At 37.0% G+C, this 15,500-nt stretch overlaps 1 protein-coding gene across 1 annotated transcript in view; it reads left to right on the top strand.

The window, feature by feature from the left end:
* The window catches only part of LOC140696350 (low-density lipoprotein receptor-related protein 1B-like), a 664,806-nt gene that overhangs the window by 526,148 nt on the left and 123,158 nt on the right, over positions 1–15,500 (top strand). The gene's annotated exons all lie outside the window — the stretch shown is intronic.

Genomic DNA, 15,500 nt, shown 5'->3' with positions numbered 1-15,500 from the left:
GGGTAGTTTATCCTAACCTTAAAAGTCTTCCCAGAAAAGTAGATTCCTTTCCTTGACTACCCGCTGCAACTTTGGACAATGCTCACTTTCTCATAACTCACCCTGAGTCCTTCTACTTTGTATGAACTTACGGTGTTTAGTTAGCTTTCCCAGTGATCACTCATATTTATTAAAAAGGTAGTTATTACATCAGCAGCTTAAACATTCTGTCTTCTTCAGACCAAATGTGCTTTATTCTTTCTGACTTTTCCACAGGCTGTGTATTTCCCTAATTTCCCCCCCTTAAATCCAGCCAACAGACTCAACATACTGCTATTCTGTTAGGATTAGTGTTGTTTCTGAATGATTGCGCTGAGTGAAGATGCTGAGGGCAAAGCTGACGTGAACAGACGGATCAGGAGGAAAGGCGTGTCAAAGATACTTTTTCCAGGGGTGGGAAAGCCTGTTTGGCTGCTTTGTGTGGCCTGTGACCATTTATCAGATAGCTGGCCAGGTTCACACTGACTCTGGTGTCTTTTCTGTGAAAAGCAAAATGGCCCAAGTGGACTTCAGACTTTTTTCTATGACTACTGAATACCACACAATAATATATTAGAATATGGAATGTAACATTTTCCCCATCAGTGTTAACTAGTTGCCACAGGAAGAAAAAAGTTGCTGATAGGAAAACAATGGTTGTGTAGGAGAAAAAACAATGACTTTAGAGTTGATAGATCTAGATTGTAGGTCGATGGATATGTGTGTGTATACACACACACACACACACACATACACATACACATACATGTGTATATATACATATCCCCCTAAACAAACATTTATGGAGCCCCGGTCGTGTACAGTGTGCCATGAATTTTCCTGCGAACATATTTAATCTTCTAAACCTACTCCGATCCTTGAAAGACCTGTGAAGTACCTGCTGTTCTTGCTCCCATTTTGTACATAATGAACTTATAAATCAGAGGAATGGGGCATTTTCCTGGTGTCATAACTAGTATGTGTTGAAGTCAGGGCCATGGCAGTGTCTTCTCTCCAGCACTCATTCCACCTTATCAGAAACGGCTCTTGATAACACCTGTAAGGTAACACCCCTAAAATAACAAGTATGAATTCCATGTCTAATGCACTCATCTTCGATCCTTTATAACTCAATTTTCTACCTCACTACTTTTGTGGGATAAAATAGTGGAAACTTCTCTTTCCCCAGTACACCAATTTACAATAATTTCCAGCAGCTTGCACATAGGTGTATGAAGGTAGTCAGAGACCTAGATGAAAGAATGAACAAGTTACGAGAGTGAAGCAGCTTCTCCCCTAAACCTGCATTTCTGAAAATGCTTTATAACAGAATTTCCATATTCATTTCATCTAACTTAAAAAAAAAGTACAGGATACTATCTCATTATCTCAAATATTTGGGCTCCCTAGATTATAGAGATATGAATGGAATATTCTTTACTACTCAAATCCTTTCCCTTAGCCAACCTGTAAGGGAAATACAGTTTTCCTTACATCCTGGTGAAATACAATTTTCTGATGTCTGTAGACTGGGGAAGACCCTTCTATTACCTTAATGATTGCGTTGCCTGTAAATCAGAGTAGTTTAAGGGGTCCGCCTTGCAGTCATGGCACTGCAGAGGAGCAGGTAAGTGATACAGCAGGTGCAGCCCAGGTCGTGTTACAGCCATTCGGAGTAGAGGGCTGCTTCTGCTCAGCCACTTAATAATTCTCAGATGTCTGCTTTTGAGTTTCCCATCCATTTCAGATGCGCAGATTTTTTTTTCCCTTAACAAGGATTCTTTCATCACATTTCTGTGTCTTTTTCAATAATTTGACTGTTAGGTTTGTCTTTTAAATGGTGAGGTTATCGGTCTTGCCTTACCTTTTGTGCTGGCAATCAGGGCTTTTACTGTATGATTTATTTAGGTTTTATTTGGCCTGAACCAGAGTTGACTCAGTTGAGTCAGAAAAAAAAAAAAAAAACTTGCAACGGAATGAGCCGTGTCATTTTAATCTCTCTGAGAACAGTTTTATTATGTGCCATTTCATTCTGTGGTTTGTGCCACTAAACCTGACTTTGCGTTTGAAGGGGCCGTGCTTATCCCTCCCGTCTGAGATGTGGGCTGTGGTATCTGCCCTTTGTTCCTCATTTTTCCTTCTAGCTGTTCTCAGGCTGTCCCTCTTTTTCTTCATATCCTCCCTCATTTCTCCTTTATAAAATAAATAACTTACCCAGGATCTTGCTACCCAAGAAAATATCCATCTCCATGTGATTTAAGAAAGTCTGTGTATTCTCTTCGTGACACTGCTATTAGGAGAATAGTTATTTTCTTACATGGAAAGTTATCATGTGGATAATCAGAAAAGTACTCCCTCTTTCCTTTGTGTTTTATTTTTCCTATAAGCTTATACCCTCAGGTTCATATGATTGGAAATTTCAGAGAGTTAAGTGAATTATCTAAGGTCATATAACAAGTAAATGGCAGAGTAGAAGAAATCCAGTTGTGACTTCAGGTCTTCCCTCCCCTCCCCTCCCCTCCCCTCCCCTCCCCTTCCCTTCTTTTTTTTTTTTTTTTTTTTTGCATTCTACAGTAACAGATTACACTGGCTAGAATTACCTGGCAGGCGGAACTGCAAACACGTGTTTCTGGAACCAGGCTTTGTAGCAAAGTAAAATAATTCATTTCAGTCTAAAACAACTTTTCAACAATAATATGAAAAATTAAAATATAAGATCATTGAACAGCCTTATTAATTTTTATCCCTGGTCTACTGCAAAGGCCTTCAGGACGCAAAACAGTCACCTGTTTCTGTTTTGCCATTTCTCCCTCAGGCGTATTATCTTTCATTGTCTGGCAATATTAAAGGCTGTAGCATGTACGTGAAAAATGTCTGTGGGATATAAGCCTTCATAATGCCATTTTATGGGGTAGCTTCCTTGGAAGATAGTTAACTGCTTGCTTCTGGTTATTAGAATTACAACATTGCATTTAAGAGTTGAAACTGAGTTTTAAAGTGTTTTGGGAGCATCTCAAATTCAAAGCCTTCTTTATTATGTTTTAAAATAGATTCTGCAGTCCACTAATCTAAAATACAAACTATATACCCCTAATGAAAATAAAATGAATATTAAGTGTAGTATTTAATTTTTTAGTTAATTCCTGCATATTTACTTCAATTTTTAAAACTATCATCAAACTGTGTATCAGTGTTGGGGACAACTGGAAGGTTATGTCATAAACTCCAATGTGTGGTATCTCAATGCATATTTTAAAAAGGGAGATGCAGTAGATACCAGTAATACTTTTAATGATAGAATTGTTATGGCTGGCACTTTAAATAAATGGAATTTAAATTATTGCAGAGGACTCTAATTTTGTCAATAGAGAGGACGAAAAGATAATTGAAAGTTAATGAATAATAGAAAATATACCTCCATGCAAAGTATTTATAGCTGTTGTTTGCCTCAGTGAATATTTAGTAAACTATCTTCAACTCTCTTTTTAACAAACAATTTAACAGGCGTTTATTGGGCATATACTACTGTGTGCCAGGCCTTGAGGGTACAAAGACAAATAAACTCTGCTTCCCACCATTAAAACCATGCAGGCAAACAAACAGAAATAAACCTCTCAATCTGATACATGTTTTGTGTAAAGAATGAGATGTGTGAACAATAATGTGGGAACACCAGTGGAACCCAAGCATTCATCCTGATTGTATTAGCAGTAGCTTGAGGATTCTGGGAAGAAATTAGAAAAAGTGCAAGTACCATGTGAGTGAAGCTGAAGGATCAGCAGAAGGGACAAGCCTGATAAAATGGAAAGAGAATTAGATTTAGGGATCCTAAAGCCTACAGAAGTCCATCTTTTACCCGTAAGCAGATCAACTCTTTTGTCAAATAAAAACAAAGTGCATTCTGCATACTCAAAATCAATACTTCTCTTTGTACAAGATGTAGACATCTGCAGATCTTGGATGGATATATCCATAATTACTGTGATCTTCAGCAACTTGTCAGGGAAACAAATGAATCCTTTAAGAAGCTGGGTTCTCACTTCAGCAAAAGAGAATGTGGAAACTGCAGCATGGGTTTTCTGTTTTTGGTTATTGATGCTGTTAAAGTCCAAGTAAATTATTAGTTAATTGATTACAATTGTTAGTTGACAGTGCACTTTGGTTCAACTTTCTATTGCTGAATCACTCCTAATAATGTGAATACTTCACTGTGAGTTTCCAAGGTGGGGAACCACCATTTCTTTTCTTTGCGTACATTTGCCCTGTTATCATGCAAGGCAAGTCTTCCAGTATTAGCTTGTAGCCAGTGTAATATGTAACCATAAGGAAGAGGGGAACTTTGTAAAGCACATTATATTAAAAAAAAAGTTGCCTGTTTAGTATTTTATTATTATTTTTTGGATCTTTACCACAACATACTCAAAAAAGGCAGAAAGGGGGTTTTCTGTAAGAATCCTGAAGGGATTCTTTAGTTGAAGATCGAATGAAGGTAATAGGAGAACTGAAATGGACAAACCATACAATTACTTGAAATCAAGCCAGCAATATATGCATTTTAATTATATTAAACAAGCAAAAATAGATGCCAAATATTTAGGAGACTGTTGCATAGGTTTTTGATATCCGAATTCCTGGTCAATTAGGAATCTGTGAAAAACTTGCTTCAAATATGATGCCCATGGTGTCTCAGTTTTGATCCAGGCTGAATTCTTGCACCTCTTGAATCCTGCTTGCACTGAGGCTGCCCCATGTCCAGCTCTGGGACAATTCAGTTCTTGTCCAAAGTTTGCTTTAGGTATGTTTATATTTTGTCATTCACTCCATCACATAAGCCTTCAAATCGCTTGCTGGTGCTTACTCAGGAGCCCTCCTTCCCAAACTGCATACTGCTCCCTGCCTTTTTGCGGCCTTTGTCTCCAGTGTGTCAACTGAAACTATTCTGTTGTGATCTAAACTGGCCATGGCTTGCCCTTCACCACTCCAAAAAGAAGTTAGAGCACGATGACATTTATGAGTGTAATCATGAAACATGCACTGGGTATTAGATTCTCAGGGTTTCTCTTTCCATTATTTAATGCCCAGTGTTTGGTAAGCACCAAAGGAACTGGGGAGCATCAGACCTGCCTTGCATGGTGATCCAGGGCCGTGGGAACCAGTAGCAGATAACCTGCCAAACGTGAATACAGTGAGAATGTATTCACCAGGCTTTAATTATCAGCGATTTGTGCATGTCTTTGATTTTCAAAATGTAGAGACCCAGACCTGCTCAGACCCAGTCAAATATATTTTGCACAAGAGTTGCAGTAGATACTTGGCTGGCTTAGTTTCATCCACCCTGGTTCCTGCCCCCATACTGATACGCATACTCCACATAGTTCATCTTCATTCTCACATCCTTTTTCTTTACCCAAAGAACTAGTATCTGAGTGGTTTACATAATTTTATGCAAGAAATGTGTGCGTTTCTTGACACTCTGGTTGCTTTAACTTCATTCTGAAAAACTTCTGTCATGTACGTATTATTTCTAATGACTTTGATAAGCATTTTTATTTTTCCTCACTGAACAATCCACTAATCTGTCTCAGTCTTGCTTCAGTACTGCCATGCGGCTGCTTTATCAGCCCCGCATGTTTTCTGTCCTTGTACACATCTTTGCCTTAAGTAAGAAAAATACAAGTTTACATGAATGTATTCACAAGGCAAAAATTCCAAGCAATACAGAATTAGACACAACAAAACATTCTCGTTTCCCTTCACTTCCTCCCCAACCTTCACTCCCCTTCACTGAACTAACCATTTTTGACAGTTTGGAGTATAAATTTCCATGCATCTTTCTGTGTATTTACATATATACATATGTATGCTATATGGAATAGACACAGTTATGTTAATTTACATAAACATATGTATTGTTCTGTGATGTATTTTATTCATTTAGCCATATGCCTGATAGGTGATCATATGATAATACATACATTTCTGTTTCTTTCTTTTTCACAACTTCAAAATATTCCATAATAGAAACCATACATTTTTTTAAACCACTTTCCTGCTGTGGGACTTTAGTCAGGTTCACTTTATTTTTTTTAAGCCATTCAGTTGGTCAAGCGGTGAACTTTCTTCTCAGCTTATGCTGATACTGTGTGACAACTTCCCAAGATTTAACTCCTACAATTGGAATTGCTATGCCAAAGAAATATTCCGCAGTTCTAACTTTGATAGACACTGCCATTTGGCATGCAGATAGACTCTACCAACTTACACACCACCCACAGGTTTTATGATTTGATGACATTAATCTGTTCAAGGTTTTGTCAACCTTGTGACTGAAAATGTGTATCTTGTTACTTTAATTTGTATTTTTCTTATTGTTCCTGAGGTTGAGGTCTTTTCCTTTGTTTTTGTACTATGAATTTAATTTACTTGGCTATGCATTCCCTGTTAATATATTATATCCATGCTTTTTCTGTGGAGTTATTAATCTAACAAAACTGTTTACATATTCTAGATATTAATAATTTGCATATGCCACTTAGCGGTGACTCCTTAGATTAGGCAGTACGTATTTCTTGTTTATATTTCTTCTTTATTCTAGTCGATATTAAGCTCCATTACTTTAAGATCCCTGTCTTCTATCTTTTCTATCGTACTGAGTACCTAATATAGACACAATAAATAGGCCCTTCCAATTGATTGCCAATTGATAATGGAGACTACAGTGGCAAAATTAGACCTGGGTTAGCAGAAATGTGCTGCTGGTTCAATGCCAGGAGTGACCCTGGCAGCTCTGGGTCAGCTTTGGGTTATGTGGTGAGTTACCAGTCCTGAGTGTGTAAGACCAGAGGATGAAAGGGGCCTTTACACCCAGAGATACAACCACTCATTTTGGTCTGTTCAGTCATTCACTTATGAGTTAATTATATCGTGTGTTCAACTCACCAAACAATGAGTTTATCTTTACTCATTTGTTTAGCTATTTCCATGATGATCCACATGGAAAGGCACCTTAAATCAAAATATTTTCAAAGGCTTCTGTCAGGAAGTCAGGTCCTAAATGTTATTCCATAAGGCTGCCTGCAAAAGCCAACTGAATCGTTTGCACACGTTTTGTTTGTCAAGTCACTCATTTTGCATATTTTTTATTTTAAATTCAGCTTTATTTAATAAAGCTTCATCCACATACATATTTATAAGTGCACATTTAGCTATGCTGATTTTACATACAGACCTAAACATCTTTAAGTGAACAGGGCACTAGTTTTCTGAGGAAGAAAGAATTTATTCAAGATTCAGGCAAAATATAGCAACCTCTTTTTCATATTTCACCACTTCTCCCACTTCCAGTTAGCATATACACTTCCCTTCTGAAAGTCTTCATTCACTTACGTGCCAGATTCTGAGGTAACATCCAGTGTGTCCCATCCTTAGTCAAGGAAGCATGGTTTGTGTTTATGATTTGAAAGGATACAATTTCCTCTAAATGATCTTTTTTTCCCCTCACCTATGCTGTACAATCCTAAAGCAGCACTATTTAATTGCTTTCTCCTCCTCTGGCTTTTTTTTTTTTAATTTTTAAGGGGAAGGAGGTTAGGAGATGCAAAGTAAATTTTTCTCTCAAAGCTGTCTTTGGTGTGTGTGTGTGACTGTGGTTTTGGCTGGCAAGAGCTAAGTATGTTATACAATTGAGTTCAGGTAATAAAATCCTTTGTGATATCCTCACGTATCTAGATACTAAAATGGTCATTTTACAGAAGTAGGAATCAGTGAATGAATGTTTCAGAGTATCTCTAAAATAGAAAATTTTATTGGCAGGCAAAATCAGTGGTCTGGCCAAACTTCCATGTGTTTCTCTTACTTGAAATGGGCCACTTCAGTCATACCACCTAACGTCTGTCAAAATTAGAAACAGATAAATAATCTGTGAATTTAATGTAAATATAGCAAGAATATTCATTGTATAGTTTTTATGTATATTAAGTATATAAAGCTGCTTTTTATATGTGGCAAGTATACTCTAATATTTGTCATAAATATATAATGTGCAGCCATAAATGTAGAAATATTATAAGAGAAACATTGAAATATGTGGAAGGAACAATAGGTTGAAATTAAGAAATCTTCAGTTTTAGTGCCAATTAATACAAGATACTTTGAATTGCAAGAACGTCCCTCATCTTTGCTAGAATAGGGTTTTTTTAATCCATAAAACAGAGGCCTGCCTGAACTCGGCAATATTCTAAAATCCCTTTTAGCTGTTGAATTCCATCAAGGAGTGTAGTTTTACCATTTTAAATGATTACAAAGGTTTATAGTTTTTATAGCTTTGCTTTTATGACATCTTGTTGGGCATATTTGTGATTTATTCAATGCGAAGTCCTGCTCAGGAATATAGCTCTCCAATTATAAGATTGTTTCTATGGAAAGAGAACAATATGTTTTAAGATGTGCCTTTTTTTGATAGAATTTATGTGAGCACATTATATCAGAAATGCGGACTGCAAGCGTATTTCAGTTTCTCTAAGAGCTGATTCTCCCAGTGGGCTGTTTTATTTCTGAATGCACTTTATCTTGAGACTGTGTGGGGAAAGGTGTGTATTGCTCTGTAGGAAATAATGAGTCATGTTTAACTATATACCTTCAGTTAAAATCATTAATTTCTTTGGAATCAAGAAAAGGGTCTCAAATCCTTGTCCCCGCATTTTCCCCCTTTTGGCACAAATGATTAAGTGAAACAGTGTATAACATGAATTCTGTATTACTATCTGCTGTGCTAGCCCACGAACTTGAGCACGTGTGGCTAATTTTACTTTAGTTGGCTTAATTTTTATAGTTTTTCCTTCAGAACTTCAGCAGTCCTTTAGTGTAGCTTGAGTGTGCATGTGAGTATTCATAAATACGTACATGTTTAATGGGTACAAAGTTTCTGCTTGGGATGGTGAAAAAGTTCTGGAAATGGATAGTGGTGATTGTTGCACAACATTGCAGATACACTTAATGCTACTGAATCATATATTTAAAGGTGGATAAAATGGCATATTTTATGTTAGCATATTTTACTACAATAAAAACATAGCAAGATCATTACATTAATTGTTTCTAAAGTTATATTGGTGAATACAAAGGAAAGTACTTCCCTGGAAGAGAAAGAAGCAGAAAGTACTTTATATTTAATATTTTAGGCTTTTTCTGTGCTGGATTTTAGATACCTAACTATCCCCGAGCAAGTCTGCTGTAATAATCTGAAAGTAATATCTCTGTCTCAAGGGTATGATGACCTCTGTGGGTCTGTTAATTCCATATCCATATACATGTTTATGGTTCTTTCCTTATAACCAGAATATTTGCCTCTGTCATTTTGATGATATGAATGTGAATGGAATACACAATTTCTGGAACTAGGTTAGAACAAGAACAGACCAATTCAGAGTACAGGCACCTGCCCAGTTCTACAAAGCCTTCTCCTGTGAATTCTTACATACTTACGCAGTTCTTCTGTATTTACAAGAGGTTAATTACCACTTTGTTCTCATGGGTGACCAAAGCAATATATAAATGGAGTGAAGAGAAATAACCAAAATACTGTTCAGGTAAAAATTCTAAATTGGAAAGTGAAAGTCAATTTGATATTGGGTGAAATGTCAAAATCATGAACAGATTTGATCCATATTAAGTTCAGAATGTATTTAGAAGTTACTAGCTGACCCTGTTGTCCTCTTTTATGACAGTATGGAAAAGGATGGTCATGCCCAAGAGAAAGGCTTTATACTTTAAAGTTATGCAGCACTTAACACAGTACAAAATACGTTCTCTCAGTACACTGTCTATAAATTTCTTGTTGAGACTCACTGATGCAGAGCAAGACCAACTTTGAGCAGCACTGATCAATTTTTATGTCATGGTTGAACGCTGTCTCTTTAGCTTCATTTAGTCTTCATGCTGCACTGAATGCCTAACTCTGGTCTTAGGTTCAATAAAAAACAAACAAAAATTTTGTTTAAATATTCAGACTCTTCCTACTCTCAAGCAGTTTCTTTGTAATTAAAAAACAAAAACTGTGTTTTTAAACCAGACTCTGGAATAATTCCAAATTAAATTTGTATTTTATGTGAAAGATAGAACAATAGGGCACTGACAGTTCTCATCAGCTCAGTTTTCTTCAAGAAGTATCTGAGATACAGAACTGATAGAATGAATTCGGCTTAGTCAGATTAGGACTTCACTGCTAATTAAAATGGGACAGCCACAGTGGGAGAAACTTCCAGAAGAAATGCATGGAATCTAGATAAAGAGTGACAAAGAGTAAAAACAATGACACAAGCCAGATGTCTAAACTGAGGGGTGGAGAACTGGAAATACTGATTTGCTAGTTATTAAGTGTTTTAAGTGTCATGAGTGTTTATTCATTTATAAATACTACATAATTTATATGGGTTTTTGTCTTTAAAATTTTGTTAAATATCAGTAAAATGTTACTAAAATATACATAAAATTTAGTATTTGTCGCCTTTATAGGTAATGTCAATAATGTGGAAAAATAGATGATCACAATATATTATTGACCATCTAAGAGAAGTTGAGTCCTCTAATATGAATCTTAAAGAAGAAAAAAAAAACTGCAAAGATGGGTGGAGAGTAAGGCCTCATTGGAAAGAAAAACTGAAAAGATTAAAGAGCACTCCTAAAGGGTAATACAACATGCATGTTCGGTAGTAAACTGCACGGTAAGGGAAGTGTCAGGTATTTCAGAAGATGACTTGCAGACATTGATTGCAACATCCTTTGCACGTGTTTCCTGGTAATTACTAATTCACTAGTGACTTGACTGCTTTTACCATGACTACATGATTTGTGATAACTTTTAGATTATATTTTACTTGATTAGTCTGGGGCAGGGCATCAGGGGCAGCCTTGGCTAAATTAAAATGAAAAACAAACCAACAAAATTCCTTACAAGACGAAGTTGGAATTCAAATAGGACCTGGTAGTTTGAGATGTAGGGAAGATCTGAGTGTGACAGTAAAAGGCAGTTAAAGAATCCACCATGAGAATTCTTGTGTGGGAGTTTGATTTTATCCCGGCAGGTTTGCTTAAGTGATTTCTGTTCCTTTATGCCAGTGATTTAGTATTGTTTTTTCCAACAGCCTCATTCTTTTTACCTTGGCCTTGAGCACTGTGGAAATCAATACAGTAGGCACTCTCTGTTCTGTGCTCAGCACCTGTAGTTTCCTGTATGTGCTGGTCTGAGATTCTGTGGCTTTTTCTTAATCTGATAGCCACAATGTGGCCCATTTGTCCAATATAACATTTTCCAAAGCGGCAGGGAGCTTTAAGCTACAGCTGTGGGTGGGGGAATATTGCCTTTTGTTAGCTACCGGCTGCAAGAAACCTTGGATAAAGTTAGGATATTGTATTTTGCTTTTGTGGGTGCTTTGAAGATGATATCGATCCAAGTCATGAATGCCTTGACATGGGGTGGGGTTGCTCTTCTCTCATGCCGTTTTCCCCTTAGCTGCTTAGTGAGTGACTTCCCTCTTAGTGGGTACAGAGGATGTAAGCAGACAGCCGGCTGAGAATCCATTCTCTGCAAGGGTCCTGTGAAGGATGTGGATTGTCTATACGAAGAAGGAGCATTGGGCCATAGCCTTGGTTTGATACATTAACCTTCAACTCATTTCTCTCAGTTTGAAGTCCAATTCCTCGAACAGTTGGGTAAACAAACCCAAGTTACACTTAGAGTTAAATGCTTAAAAATGCCAACCTCGTAAGATTTGCAGAAGGTACAAAGAATGGAGGCAGGATATTTGGAACCTGTTTTCAAGGCCAGAATCTTGCCCAGTACGTATCCTTAAGGTAGAAGCAATGCTTAGGGTTTTAAATCTTTTTTATTGTCTTCACTATGTATTTATAACTTTTTCCAGGCACCATGGATGAAGCCAGGGTGGTGGGTTTGTGCATTCATGGGGCAAACATACCTCAACTCGAGAGCTGACTGCTTGTTAAATAGGTGTCAAATCACTAATTTAAAATTGTGTAAAGAAGTACTGGCACCCTAACCTAGCAGAGAAAGCTCCCTGTAAGAAATGATCAAATTGGGAGGTGTGGATATGGCAGAATTTCAACTAGCTTGCTGCATTTAGTTTTGGTGTTCTTTCCATTTCTCTCCTACCACCCTCCCTCCCATTTTGTTCCCACTAGAAGTGACGTCAGTAAGTGGAGGGTGAAAATGCCATGGGGCATGTAATACATTAGGAAAGTGTGAATCTTGCTTTTCCAAAGACCTTTAAAAGTCATTGCTCATAGTAAGTTTGAAAAAATTTTAGATGTCACTTGTAGATCTGGCTTAGTGTAGTCCAGAATATGTGTGACCTTTGGACATCATGTTTTTCATCTGTTAATGGCAATAATACCTGTCTTACAGATTAGTTGGCCAATTAAATGAGATGGTGTATGCAACATCTTCATAAAATACTTGTATATATAATTATTGTGGCTTCTGCCCTCCCTCCCCCACTGGGTTCACCCTTTCTTGACTTAGGGACACTCATCTTACCCTGTTCACACATTTATTGTCCTTAAAAGCCAGCTTCTTAAATTCTAATGGGCCAGTCAGCTGCAGAGTTCTATTTAAAGCATTAACTCTTCCACCAAGAAACATGTTTCCTTAAATTCCAGTCATCCCACACCTAGTATGAAGGAAGTGAATGCAGTTTACCTTGTAGCTACCAGTAAGGATACTAGGCACAAGGAGAGTGCTAGTGACTTTTCTGAGACGTGCCTCCTTTCTGAATCCACTATAACGCTTGCCTTTATCTTCATTGACCCATCACATCAAGCAGAAAAGGAAGCTACATTTACAATTTGTTTTTTATTCTTACCAACATCACCAAAAATGTTAGACAGACAGCACTGGGTGGTGGCACTATGACTCAGGAATCTAGAGGCATCCACGTGAAGATTCTTAAGTAACTCTGCAAGTTACCCAGTCCTAGAACCCTCTTGCCTGATTTGAGACCCTTGTTCTTTTATCCCGGCCACCTACTGTGGGCTACCTCTAAACCTTCAAAATATGACAGAGTGCTGCCATGTTGTATTCTAATTTATTTTTAAATAGACTGGATTTTGTAGAGAAGTTTTAGGTTGACAGCAAAATTAGGAGGAAGCTACAGAGACTTTCAGTATCTTCCCTGCTCCCACACACACGTACCTTCCCCAGTATCAGCATTCCACCAGACTGGCACATTTGTTACAATCAGTGAACCTGACTGGACACATCATCACCCCAAATCCATACTTGACCTTAGGGTTCACTCTTGCTGTTACAAATTACATGCTTTTTTTTTAAAAAAATATGGTTATATGGGTTTTGAACAGTGTAAAATAACGTGTACCCACCATTGTATGATCATACAGGATAGTTTTACTGCCTTAAAAGTCCTCTGTGCTTCACCTGTTCATTCCTCCCTCTCCCCTTACCCCTGGCAACCACTGATTGTTTTATTGTCTTCATAGTTTTTAGTTGGAATCATGCTGTATGTAGCCTTTTAAGATTAGCTTTTTCACTTAGTGATATTCAGTAAGTTTTTCTCCATGCCTTTTCATGGCTTAATAGTTTATTTCTTTTTAGCTCTGAATAGTACTTTATTATCTAGCTATATCAATTTATTTATCCGTTCACTTACTAAAAGACATTTTGGTTCCTTCCAAGTTTTGGCAGTTATGGATAAAGCTGTATAAGACATCCACGTGCAGACTTGTGTTGATGTAGGTTTTCAGTGCATTTGGGGCAGTACTAAGGAGTATGATGGTTGGATCATATGATAAGAGGATGTTTAGTTTTGTAAGAAAGTTGCTGTACCATTTTGCATTCCCACCAGCAATGAATGAGAGTTCTGGAGGACGGTTCCACATCCTCTCCAGCATTTGCTGTGGTCAGCGTTTTGGATTTTGGCCATTCTAACATGTAGAGTGCTATCTCGTTGCTCTAATTTGCGGTTTCCTAGAGTCATAACGATGGTGAGCAATTCCATCATCTCATATGCTTATTTGCTATCTGTATATCTTATTTAACAAAGTGTCTGTTCAGATCTTTTGACCGTTTTGTAAGCAGATTGTCAGTTTTCTTACTGTTGAGTTTCAAGAGTTCTTTGTACATTTTTTTCTTTTATCCTTTATCAGATATGTCTTTTGTAAATATTATTTCCCAGTCTGTGACTTATCTTCTCATTCTCTTGATAGTATCTTTAATAGAGCAGATTTTTAAGATTTTAATGAAGTCCAGCTTACCATTTATTCCTTAGATTCTATCTCACATGTTGTATCTAAAAAGTCATTGTTACACCCAAGGCTGTTTAGATTTTCTCCTATGTCATCTTCTAGGAGTTTTATAATTTTGCATTTTACATTTAGATCTGTGATCCATTTTGAGTTGTTTTTGTGATGAGTGCAAAGTTTAGGTATAGATTCTTATTTTGGCATGTGGATGTTCAGTTGTTGAAAACATTATTTTGCTCCATTGTGTTGTCTTTTCTTTTGTCAAAGATCAGTTGACTACAGTTACGTGTCTGTTTCTGGGCTTTCATAATTTAGTTCTGGATGTTTATTTTCCTCATGTGTTGGGACTTTATAAAGGAGCATACCATGTATTAAACCTGTGTATACCTAGTATTCAAATATAGGAACTGGATAAATATTTGCTATGTGACTCTGCCTGTAAAATTAGAATACGTGATTAATGCTGTCATAATATGCAACATATGTATGGAATCAGTCCAAATCACCTGATTATATAACTATTCTGGGGGCACTCTTAATGTTACAGTTTCCCAGTCAAGCCCCAAAGCTCTTCCGTAGGAGCTGGGGTTGGGGGGAGTGGTAATAAAAATTCCAAGTGATTGTTAGGCTCAGCTACCAATTAGATAGCACTGATGTATGTGAAAAGTAATTATGAAGTTCATGATACCTAACATTATATGTAGATGCATTCTGCATTTATTCCTTTTATTCATTCATTTACTTAGCAAACATGTACTGAACTCTGAGTATATCAGTTACTGTGCCTAGGGAGACAAGGTAAATTATAGTGACAGGTGAAAGGTTAAAATAAGTGGGCAAAATAGAAGCACACAGGAAAGAGTGTCTGAAAAGATTAGAGAAGATTTCACGGGGTAGATAATTTCATAATATCCTTAGTCTGCTTTTTATCCGACTTTCTTCTGACTTTACCTTAGCCCTAATTGGATATACGATCCAACGTACTTTAAAAAAATCCATTATCTCAGGCAACTGAAGTATCCTATCATTGAGTATAACATTAATTACATCACTCAAGATACCATTCCAGGCTCGAATAATTATGTACATTTCTGCTGAATCATGTTGGCATTGTATTGGTGCCTCCTTGAAGACTTCATCAGTTGAATGAATTCTGTGACTTAAAAGGAGAGAAAGGAAGGACCGATAAACATCATTTTAATTTAAATTAC

The sequence above is a fragment of the Vicugna pacos genome, chromosome 5, assembly GCF_048564905.1.
Source record: "Vicugna pacos chromosome 5, VicPac4, whole genome shotgun sequence".
Taxonomy (NCBI): Eukaryota; Metazoa; Chordata; class Mammalia; order Artiodactyla; family Camelidae; genus Vicugna; species Vicugna pacos.
Note: the sequence above shows the minus strand (reverse complement) of the source record. Positions and strands in the feature narration are given on the sequence as shown.